We start from the raw sequence: 11,256 nt of genomic DNA on the forward strand, positions 1-11,256 counted from the left end.
GGTTACGTGATAAGGGACAAAAGATTTGATAATTCTATCTCTGTCTAAACCATTTGTAACGTTACTTTCGTTCTCTTTCTTGTATAAGTTAGAAGGAAATCGTCATTGCGTCTATTAGTTTCTATAGTTACGAAAATTACATTCAAAAGACGATTATTGTGTAGTACATATATTAATATTCTACTAACCAGTAGAATATTAATTTTAAGTGTTTACTCGTAAGTAGAACATTTCATTGATTATGAATAAAATAGAAAATATAATTAGCTGAAAACAAATATTCTAACTGTTTATAATTAATCTAAATAATTGCTTACCATAAACTAAAAAACTTTATTTAAACATATAAAATATTAATGGTTATTTTTCATAAAAAGTTTTTTAAGTCAACTTACTAGAAAAGTAATTAAAGCTAACCATTGCAAATTATGTTTAACTTAGAAGCGTAAATAGCATAATATAAAAAATGGATTATAACTATATTTAAGTACTTAAAAATTTAAAAAAACGCACCGAACCCACAATCTTTTTTTTTTGTTAAGTTTAACTAGCTATGATAGATATATTTTTATGAGTACCAACATTAATCTTATAAAGTGCCATAACTATTTACAATATTGACAATTTGATTATTTGACATAGCATGACAAATGACAATTGATTATTTGACAATTTGTTTTGTGATTGTCGTTAAGTGTCGCCGATTTGCTTAAACAAATTAATATTTAATTCAACTGTTAGTATCAACTGAGGAATAAACTTAACAATACCTTCCTAAACCAATATGATGGTAAGTTGTTAAAATTATTATTGTTTTATTTTTTATTTTTACTTATACCGGGGGCGTATCCTAATAGGATTCCAACAATATTTTTACGCTATAAATCTTTCAGTAAGAATATTTTGCAAACAACTTTTCATATTTCGGTCGGAAAGGTATTTGTAATGATATGAAAACAGAAATGAATGGTGAAAGAAGTTTTTACCGGGATTAGAAATCGTGACGTGGAGTTAATGTTTTTTTTTGTTTTGTGTTAACGCGATAGTTTACGCTATCAGTAATTACTTCAAGGCGATAAAGGATTATTAGTTTGAGAATGATTCTGATGTATTTAGTCATGAATATATTAAAAATATATATATTTTGTATTAAAAAAAAAAAAACTGAAAGTAGTTTTTATACAATATAATTAAGTCAAGTCAAAATGAAACAAAACCTGTTCAATTGTTAGTTATAAAAACAATATATGAAAATTAAGAAGCATAAGTAGTATATGTAATTATATTTGTATATTTACAACATAATTCTTCAGTTAATCTAAGTTTATGAACTATTTAAGACTACTGTAGTGTTATATGAATTTGGTTCAAGCATATCTATAGCCAATTCTAATTAATATTACATTTATATAAAATGCACATCATTGTTTGACATGTACAGACTATGTAAAAATGAATTGTATTTAATTCTTTTTCTTATAGAATAGGTAGGCGGATGATCATATGGGCCATCTGATGGTAAGTGGTCACCAACGCCCATAGACATTGGCATTGTAAGAAATGTAAACCATCACTTACATCATCAATGCGCCACCGACCTTGGGAACTAAGATGTTATGTCCCTTGTGCCTGTAATTGCACTGGCTTACTTGTACCAACTACTGCTGTTTGGTGGTAGAATATCTGATGAGTGGGTGGTACCTACCTAAACATGCTTGTACAAAGCCCTACCACCATAAAATTAATAGATTACAATATTTAAACAAAACATTAAATATTGCATGCTAAGTATCAGAATCTTGCAATTAATGTAAACAATTATTTCCCATTGTTGATGGGGCTCTAATGGTGTTTCATAGTTGAAATTTCTATGGTAAAAATGAGATAATATCAACTAGTTATTTTACAGTTCTATTATAAGTATTTATTTCCACTAACTATGATAATGTAATATTTCCAGGATTGTGTAGAAGATAGCAACCATGATCTCCTGTCGGTGCCCATATCGACACCCTCCAGCGGTGACATCAAACTGGAAAAGAAGAAACCGAATGAGAATGTCTCTCTAGCTGATAATAGCTTATTGGTTGGTATGATATTGTATATATATATATAAGTCTGATATCTGTCAGTTAAACAGTCGAATGATAGTGTGGTTAATAAATCTCGAATTTTAATTTCATAAATGCGGCATTTATATTTATAATTCAATTTGTGATCGGTGGTGAAGAACCACATTGTGATGTATGAATCATGTCTGTAGAATCAGTGAAGAACCATGAGAAGTAAACTTGCAATACCAAGTTTACGACTACACATATTAAATAAGGAGAATTCAAGCTCCCGGACGGGCAAATAAAAAGTTTTTTTTTTGTTGAAAATCCTCAGTAGCAATCTGGAATCTCGAAATTTGTACCGTGCCTCGGAAAGCACGTAAAGTTGGTCCTGCACATGAACTGTTTCCATTCGTCTCGGATTACCGTACCGAGTAGGTGAATAAATAGTGCATCTGTCATATGTACACACTTGAGCACTATAATATCTCCTGCGCAGTTGACTAATCTCTCTTGAGATTGATCGCCGTAGCCGAAATCGGTCATATCGCCATCATCATCATCATTAACCATATATTTCCGAATATTATTCAATTCTCAGACAATTCAGAAAGCCGAGGTGGCCCAGTGGTAAGAACGCGGGAATCCTAACCGATGATCGTGGGTTCAAACCCGGGCAAGCACCACTGAATTTTCATGTGCTTAATTTGCGATTATAATTCATCTCGTGCTTTACGGTGAAGGAAAACATCGTGAGGAAACCTGCATGTGTCTAATTTCACTGAAATTCTGTCACATGTGTATTCCACCGACCCGCATTGGAGCAGCGTGGTGGAATAAGCTCCAAACCTTCTCCTCAAAAAGAGGAGAGGAGGCCTTTAGCCCAGCAGTGGGACATTCACAGGCTGTTACAGACAATTCACGCTCGTATGCATGATAACGTTTCAGATGTAGCGGACGCTCACATCAAAGTTAGTCCTGCATCACTCAGCTAGCGACGAGGGAACAGCCTTCCACGGAGTGGTTGCTCACGCGAGCGGCCGAGACCTTTGACAAGTGCAGGGTATGTACATTGTGCTTTTGGTGGTTTATTTATAAATTGAGAAAATATGTTTAAAATATATATTTACAATTTGACGAGCCGGTTGGCGTGGTTGTCTTTCACGCCGAAGGTTGTGGGTTTGATTCCCGCCCAGGCCAGGCATTTGTGTGCATGAACATGTCTGTTTGTCCTGGGTCTCAAATCAACAGCCAATCGTTGTCCACTGCTGAACATAGGCCTCTCCCAAGATGCGCCAAAGCTCCCTGTCCTCTGCCTTCCGCATCCAGTTGGTGCCCGCCACCTTTTTAAGGTCATCGGTCCACCTGGCTGGAGGGCGCCCTACGCTGCGCTTGCCGATTCGCGGTCTCCACTCTAGGACTCGTCCGCTCCAACGACCATCGGTCGTACGATATACGTGACCAGCCCACTGCCACTTCAGCCTACTAATTTTGCAAGCTTTGTCGGTGACTCCGGTTCTTTTCCGGATAATCTCATTTCTGATCTTATCCTTCAAAGATACTCCGAGCATAGCTCGCTCCATAGCACGCTGAGCGACTTTGAATTTGTGGACTAGTCCCGCAGTTAGTGTCCACGTTTCGGCACCGTACGTCATGGCAGGTAAGACGCATTGGTTGAAGACTTTCGTCTTCAAACATTGCGGTATAGACGACTTGAGGACTTGACGAAGGTTGCCAAATGCTGCCCATCCCAAGCGAATTCTTCGATCGGCTTCCTTCTCGAAGTTGTTCCTACCGACTTGTATTATCTGTCCTAGGTAGGTATATTCACTAACAACTTCGAGAGGTTTCCCCTCGACGTATATCGGTCCCGGCAAGACATGCCTATTGAACATGACCTTGGTCTTGTCCAAGTTTATACCGAGACCGACACACTGGGAAGACTCGCCTAGGCTACGCAGCATTTCGGTGAGTTGTTCCAGCGACTCTGCTATGATGACGATATCGTCGGCAAATCGAAGGTGTGAGATGTACTCGCCGTTTACATTGACTCCATACCCAGTTCAATCCAGCGTCTTGGAAACGTCTTCCAACGCGTTGGTGAACAGTTTCGGGGATATTACATCCCCCTGTCTCACCCCTCTGCGCAGTTGGATCGCCTTCGTCTTACAGTCCTGGATGTGGACAGTCATTGTAGCGGCGTTGTACAGACATCTCAGTACCTCGATATATCTCCAATCGATATGACATCTCTGCAATGAGTCGAGCACTGCCCAGGTTTCGATGGAGTCGAAGGCTTTCTCGTAGTCCACAAATGCCATACACAGCGGCTGATTGTACTCTTCGGTCTTCTGCACAATCTGCCGAACAGGATGGATGTGGTCCACGGTGCTGTAGCCTGATCGAAAACCGGCTTGCTCTGGGGGCTGGAACTCGTCAAGTCGTCTGGCGAGACGGTTCGTGATGACTCTTGAGAACTGCTGCTACACGTGACTCAGGAGGGAGATTGGTCTGTAGTTTTTCAAGAGGGTTTTATCACCTTTCTTGAAAAACAGTACCACCTCACTCCCGCTCCGTTTCCGGGGTCTTGCCATGTTGGATGACGGAATTAAAGAGGCTTGCTAGCTCTTTCAGGACCGGAGTCCCGCCTGCCTTAAGCAACTCTGATGCGATTCCGTCATCTCCCGGAGCTTTGTTGTTTTTAAGCTGTTCTAGAGCCGCCCTAATCTCGCCTTGGTCAACGACCGGGAGCTTCTCGGAGTAATGGCGCTGATTCCGACGGGTTTATCCGATCTTGAAGAGAACAACTGCCCATAAAACCTCTCTACTTCTCCGACAATCTCAGGCCTAGAGGTAACGACCCCACCATTTTTAGTTTTAAGTTTTGTCAGACGCGGCCTCCCAAACTTGCGAGCGAACACTTTCGATCCCCGATTTTGCTCGATCGCAGCCTTGATGGCACGGGTATTGGAGCGTCGGAGATCGCGTCGCGTCAGCGTTTTTATTGTTCGATTTAAGGCCTTATCTGACAAAAACGATGGTAGTTCTCGTCGTTTACTCATGAGCTCGAGTGTCTCAGCAGACAGTTTTGGTGCGTTGTTTCTTCTCTGTGGCGGAAAACACTTGCGGGATGTGTTTTGCAGTATTTTGACCAGCGTGTCGGTTTTCTCATCAATGCTGCTTACGGTTTCCAACGCGGTGAATTGATTTTGAAGTTCCATTTGGAACTTTTCGGAGCCTTGAGCAGCTTGGAGCATGGTAGGTCGGAGAGTAGACCTCATCATTCTCGATCTTTCGGCTTTGAAGTCGATATTTAGAGTGCCTCGAACCAAGCGGTGATCACTTCCGGTATTAAACCTGTTGATCACTGAAACATCTCTAAATATGTGCCTTTTATTCGAAATGATAAAGTCTATCTCGTTCCTTGTCACGTTATCGGGGCTTCGCCAGGTCCACCTCCTCTGAGGCTTCTTTTGAAAGAAAGAATTTATCAAAAAGAGCCCCTGCGCTTCGACAAAGTTTACCAGCATTTGCCCCCTGTGATTTCTGCAGCCCAAGCCGTAAGGTCCGACTTTCGATTCACCGCTATCTTGTACTCCCACTTTAGCATTAAAGTCTCCCATAACAACATTGTAGTGGGCCCTCGAGGTGTCGTTGAGGGCCTTTGCGATATCCTCGTACATCGCTTCGACCACATCATCAGAGTATGTCGAAGTTGGCGCATATACCTGTACAACCTTCAGGGAGTACCTGTCGGAAAGTTTTAGGACAAGGTACGCTACCCGGTTCGACACACTATTGATTTCCACAATGCTGCTAATGAGATCCTTTTTTGACTAGAAAACCGACACCACCCTGGGAGAGGTTATCACCTTCGCGGAAGTAGAGTAAGTTACCGGACTCTAGAGTTATCGTGTCCTCCCCCTGTCTTCGGACTTCAGATAACCCCAGTATATGCCAGTTTATATGACTTAACTCTACTTCTAATTCGGCGAGGTGATGGTCCAGCCTCATCGAGCGTCCATTGTACGTTGCCATGTAAAGTCGTTTTATACGGTAGCCTGCCATGAAACGGTGATTCTTAGCACCCCCTGCCCTGCCGATACCGCGACCGCTACCTTGGTCGGGCCTAGCGGGCTTGCCGGTAACTGGGGGCCTTTTTTTGGGCGCATCTGCCATTAAGGAGGGTTTGCCCATACTCGCCGCGCTGGGCAGGCGTGTTGGCGAGCGCAGTAGGGTAAGATGTTCATCCCCTCATCCCCCCTTTTCCCCGTCCCTCAGTCGCCTCTTACGACACCCACGGGATGAGATTGGGGGAGTACTATTCTAAGCCGGTACTCCACAGCACATTTTGTCTGTGTCATCATTGTCCTGGGTCTGTGTGTAATTATCCATATAAGTATGTATTTACAAAAGAAAAGTAGTATAAGTAGTATATCAGTTGTCTGGTGGTGTATATATATATATAGATTATTTTAAGATATATATCGTAGACTAATTTTTGTTAGTAATGAATAAATAAATGAATAAGATTAAGTAGCTATCAATAATCTTTTCAGAAAATCGAAGGTCGAATGGCTTCGGACCAGGATTTGAAGTTGGCGGACACACTCCGGTATTACATGCGGGACGCGCACGCAGCCAAGGCCGTGCTCGTGCGGAGACTGAGGTGGGAGACTCGGATACTTTTGTTTATTTCAACGAATAAGACATTACGTCTCAGCTCCTATGGTTGGTGGCGCTTTGATGATATAAGGGATGATTTAGATATCTTACAGTGCCGATGTCTATTGGCGGTGACAACGTCCTTACGAGAGTCCTACCAGTCTTTACGAGACTCCGATTTAAAATTGGATTTAAAATTTGTCTTTTTTTTTAAGTTGTAAAACTACATTACAATAATATTCGAGCACTGTCACATACGTAGAAAAAGTTTTTTTTTTTAACAAAATTTTAGGGTTCACAGATAAGCGAAGACCAAGTTCATACAACATTAATATATATGTGGGGACAAGCTAAATATTTAACTTAAATACAAAATTACATATCAGATTTAAGAGAGTGTGAGAGAGACCATGAAAATTGACACATAGAATTTTTTATTGTGAGAGAGTTCGGTCCTCCTGACTGGCCTAGGCCAGTCAAGGTACGGGCCTCGGGGTTGCCCCCTCTACCCGGGCTGCTCCTACTCGACGGACTTGACCGTCGCGTCATTTCATTCTGGCCCAAAGGGCCAGGGTCTCAGTGACCCAAAGGCTGTCTATAATTTTTATTGTGATTTTTATATTACTAACAATGCTGTATCTCGCCGCTAGATGGCGCTGCGACACGTCAACTTGTATATCGTTTGATCGCCATGACAAATTATATATCACTTGTCTTTATGATACGTAATAAATGATAATTTTTTTTAACTATATATTATACAGCTAATTCAAAGTCGCTCGGCGTGCTATGGAGCGAGCTATGCTCGGAGTATCTTTGAAGGATAAGATCAGAAATGAGATTATCCGGAAAAGAACCGGAGTCACCGACATAGCTTGCAAAATAAGCAGGCCGAAGTGGCAGTGGGCTGGTCACGTATGTCGTAGGACCGATGGCCGTTGGAGCAGACGAGTCCTAGAGTGGAAACCGCGAATCGGCAAGCGCAGCGTAGGGCGCCCTCCAGCCAGGTGGACCGACGACCTTAAGAAGGTGGCGGGCACCAACTGGATGCGGAAGGCGGAGGACAGGGAGCTTTGGCGCACCTTGGGAGAGGCCTATGTTCAGCAGTAGACAACGATTGGCTGTTGATTGATTGATACAGCTAATATTGATATAGCATTTTATAGATTAAATTACATTTGCCGAAATTGAAAGTATGGTTGACTAATTCGAACTTTACATGCTAACGGAGAATCATTTTTCTTTATTTATATTTATTTACATATTGGACGAGGAATTTATTATGAATCATTTAACTTAAAATATACTTGAATAGTAGGAGTTATTATTTTATTTTTATTAATAGCTACAGCATTTATAAGCTATGTATTACCTTGAGGTCAAATATCTTTTTGAGGTGCAAACAGTAATTACTAATTTATTATCTGCAATCCCATGTTTAGGAACTATATTAGTAAATTGAATTTGAGGAGGATTTGCTGTAGAAAATGCCACTTTAACTCGATTTTATACTTTTCATTTTTTATTTCCTTTTATTATTTTACTATTAACTATAATCCATTTATTATTTTTACATCAAACAGGATCAAATAACCCATTAGGAATTAATAGAAATTTAGATAAAATTCCTTTTCATCCATTTTTTACATTTAAAGACTTAATTGGATTTATTATTTTTATTTTAATATTAACTTTATTATATTTAATTAATCCTTATTTACTAGGAGATACAGATAATTTTATTCCAGCTCATCCATTAGTTACCCCAATCCATATTCAACCTGAATGATATTTTATATTTACTTATGCAATTTTAGAATCTATTCCTTATAAATTAGGAGGAGAAATTGCTTTAGTAATATCAATTTTAATTAAAATTATTTTACCTTTTACATTTAATAAAAAAATTCAAGGAATTCCGTAACAGCCTGTGTTTTTGAGGAGAAGGTTTTGGAGCTTATTCAACCACGCTACTCCAATGCGGGTTGGTAGAATACACATGTGGCAGAATTTCAGTGAAATTAGACACATGCTGGTTTCTTCACGATGTTTTCCTTTACCGTAAAGCACGACATGAATTATAATCACAAATTAATCTTTTGAGGTTGACTCACTATAATCTTTTTGTATTGTATGCAATTTGTTCTAAAATAATGCATTATTTTTTCGTTTTTATAAACATGGCATTAATTATAATAATAATAATAAATAATCTTTATTAACATTAAAAGTTACAAATTATAACGAAGTTCCTGATTTCTGAGCTAGGCTCCTGTTTTACAGAAATTAATTCTTATGAAAAATATCGTGATAACATCATACAGTTTTTAGTACCTTTTTATAGTTTTGAGATATTTCAACAGGTAGTTAATAGATGGTTTGAAAACACTCGTACTTAAGCATTTGTTTTCGGTTTGTAAATAAGTTTGTAAATTAAAGTTTATAGGTTAGGTAGGTATTTCGTTTCGTCGCCGCATATAATTTTTTCTCATTGTTTTGTGTTTTTTACTTTAATTAGTCGGTTACTTGATAGTATGTGTTGAGTTTAATGCAAAGTGTTGAGTTTAATGCCAAGAAAACACAGGTGTGCGCTCTCACAGCAAAAAAAGTCACCATTTTACCCTCATCCCTCCCTCTGTGGCACACCGCTGATGATACAAAGCAAAATCGCCATGCTGGGGATGGACGTTCGCTGCGACCTTAGTCCAAGGGATTACATCGAGGCTGTTATAAAAACAGCTTCACGAAAACTCGGAGTTCTGAACAAGGTGCGGCGTTTTTTCACGCCACAACAACTGTGCCTGTTATACAAAACACAGGTACGGTCTTGCGTTCAATATTGCTCGCACCTTTGGGATGGCTCCGCTAATGGAGGATAGTACCTAATGGAGGCCTTGGACCGGTTGCAGCGACGTGCAGTACGCATTATTGGCGACGTATAAAGGTCACAAACACCCTTGAACCTTTACAATTGCGTCGCGAGATAGCAGCACTGAGCGCTTTCTATCGACTGTATCACGGCGAGTGCTCTGAGGAATTATTCTCTCTAATTCCTGCTTCCCCCTTCGTTCTTAAGTCCACGCGAGCTGGTTCTCGATGTCACCGCCTAACTGTGACATCAATTCCATCGCGCACAAAGAAATTTGGCAACTCCTTTCTTTGTCGCACTACCAAAGAATGGAATTCCTTACCAGCTCACGTGTTCCCCTCCTCTTACAACCCGGGTTCCTTCAAACGAGGCGTGAAGAGGCATCTTGCGGGCCGGCAAGGCGGGGACGGCTAGTACAGAACATTCTTCCCGACTGTACTGGCCGTCGTCGCGTTTGGACTCTACTACCACTTACCATCAGGTGGAGTAGTCATTTGCCATCCCGGGGCATATAAAAAAAAATATATGTACTTTTTTTTTAAATACCCAAATTTAACTTTCAGTTTTAAAAGGTTACAATATCCTGGGAAGGTGTCGTTTGCAGTCAAAGTAAATAAGCACAGAGAAAGAAATTTAAGTATGTCGGAATAATTTTAAGGGACTGATGTTTTTTTCATGGCCAATTGTATGTTGTCCTATCAGTTATATAAATAAACCAATAAATACTAACATTCTATGAAAAAAAAAATCGTAAAAATATCGTAAATAATCAAATATTATAAGTGATTTCTTTAAGTTATACGCGGGTAATAAATTGTTTTGTCATATTATTGTTTTAGACAAGATGAGGAGCATCAAAGATATTCAAGAAGAAGCGCGAGCAACGAATGACGCAATTAAGAAGGCAATTTCCAGCGGAGACTCTTCCGTGCAGAAGTTTTACGACAACGCTGTGGTCTTTGTCACTGACGGGTCAGGATTTGTTGGCAAACACATGATCGAGAAAATCTTTAGGTATTTAGAGTTTTAATTTATTTTTAAAGAATGTCTTTAAAGAATTATATTTGATTTAATGGTACTGTATCGTAAGGTCCTCCACATCGATTTCGGCCACAGCGGCCAATCTCAAGAGAGATTAGCTAACTGCGCAGGAGATATTATAGTGCACTAGTGTGTGCGTAAACACAGGCGCACTCTCTATTTCCTAGCTCTCATGATCCAATAGGACGGCAATCCGACACGACCGGAAAGAGTTCAGGTGCAGGACCAACGGCTTTACGTGCTTTCCGAGGTACGGGAGCAAATACACCTCCAACTTTCAGACTCCGGGCTGCTACTTAGAATTTTCTGACAGAAAAACCCAATAACTTTTTACCCATAAAAATTCCAGGTCGGGTTGGCCCGACCTGGAATAAGGGCTATGCTCGGAGTTTCTCTGCGAGATCGAATCAGAAATGATGAAATCCGCAGACGAACCAAAGTAACCGACATAGCCCGAAGAATTGCTAAATTGAAGTGGCAGTGGGCGGGGCACATTGCTCGCAGAACCGACGGTCGCTGGGGCAGAAAGGTTCTCGAGTGAGAAAGTTACCCCATACAAGTTTCTGTACTTAATATTAACATTGATTTTACATTACATTCCTGCTACTATAATTGATGGATGCTGTT

General features: G+C 40.1%; 1 pseudogene; it reads left to right on the forward strand.

Annotated features, from left to right (window-relative positions):
- Window positions 1-784: 784 nt before the first annotated feature.
- Window positions 785-8,656, forward strand: LOC126778744 (cytochrome b-like; annotated as a pseudogene).
- Window positions 8,657-11,256: the final 2,600 nt, after the last annotated feature.

This window comes from Nymphalis io, chromosome 27, assembly GCF_905147045.1.
Source record: "Nymphalis io chromosome 27, ilAglIoxx1.1, whole genome shotgun sequence".
NCBI classification, from domain to species: domain Eukaryota; kingdom Metazoa; phylum Arthropoda; class Insecta; order Lepidoptera; family Nymphalidae; genus Nymphalis; species Nymphalis io.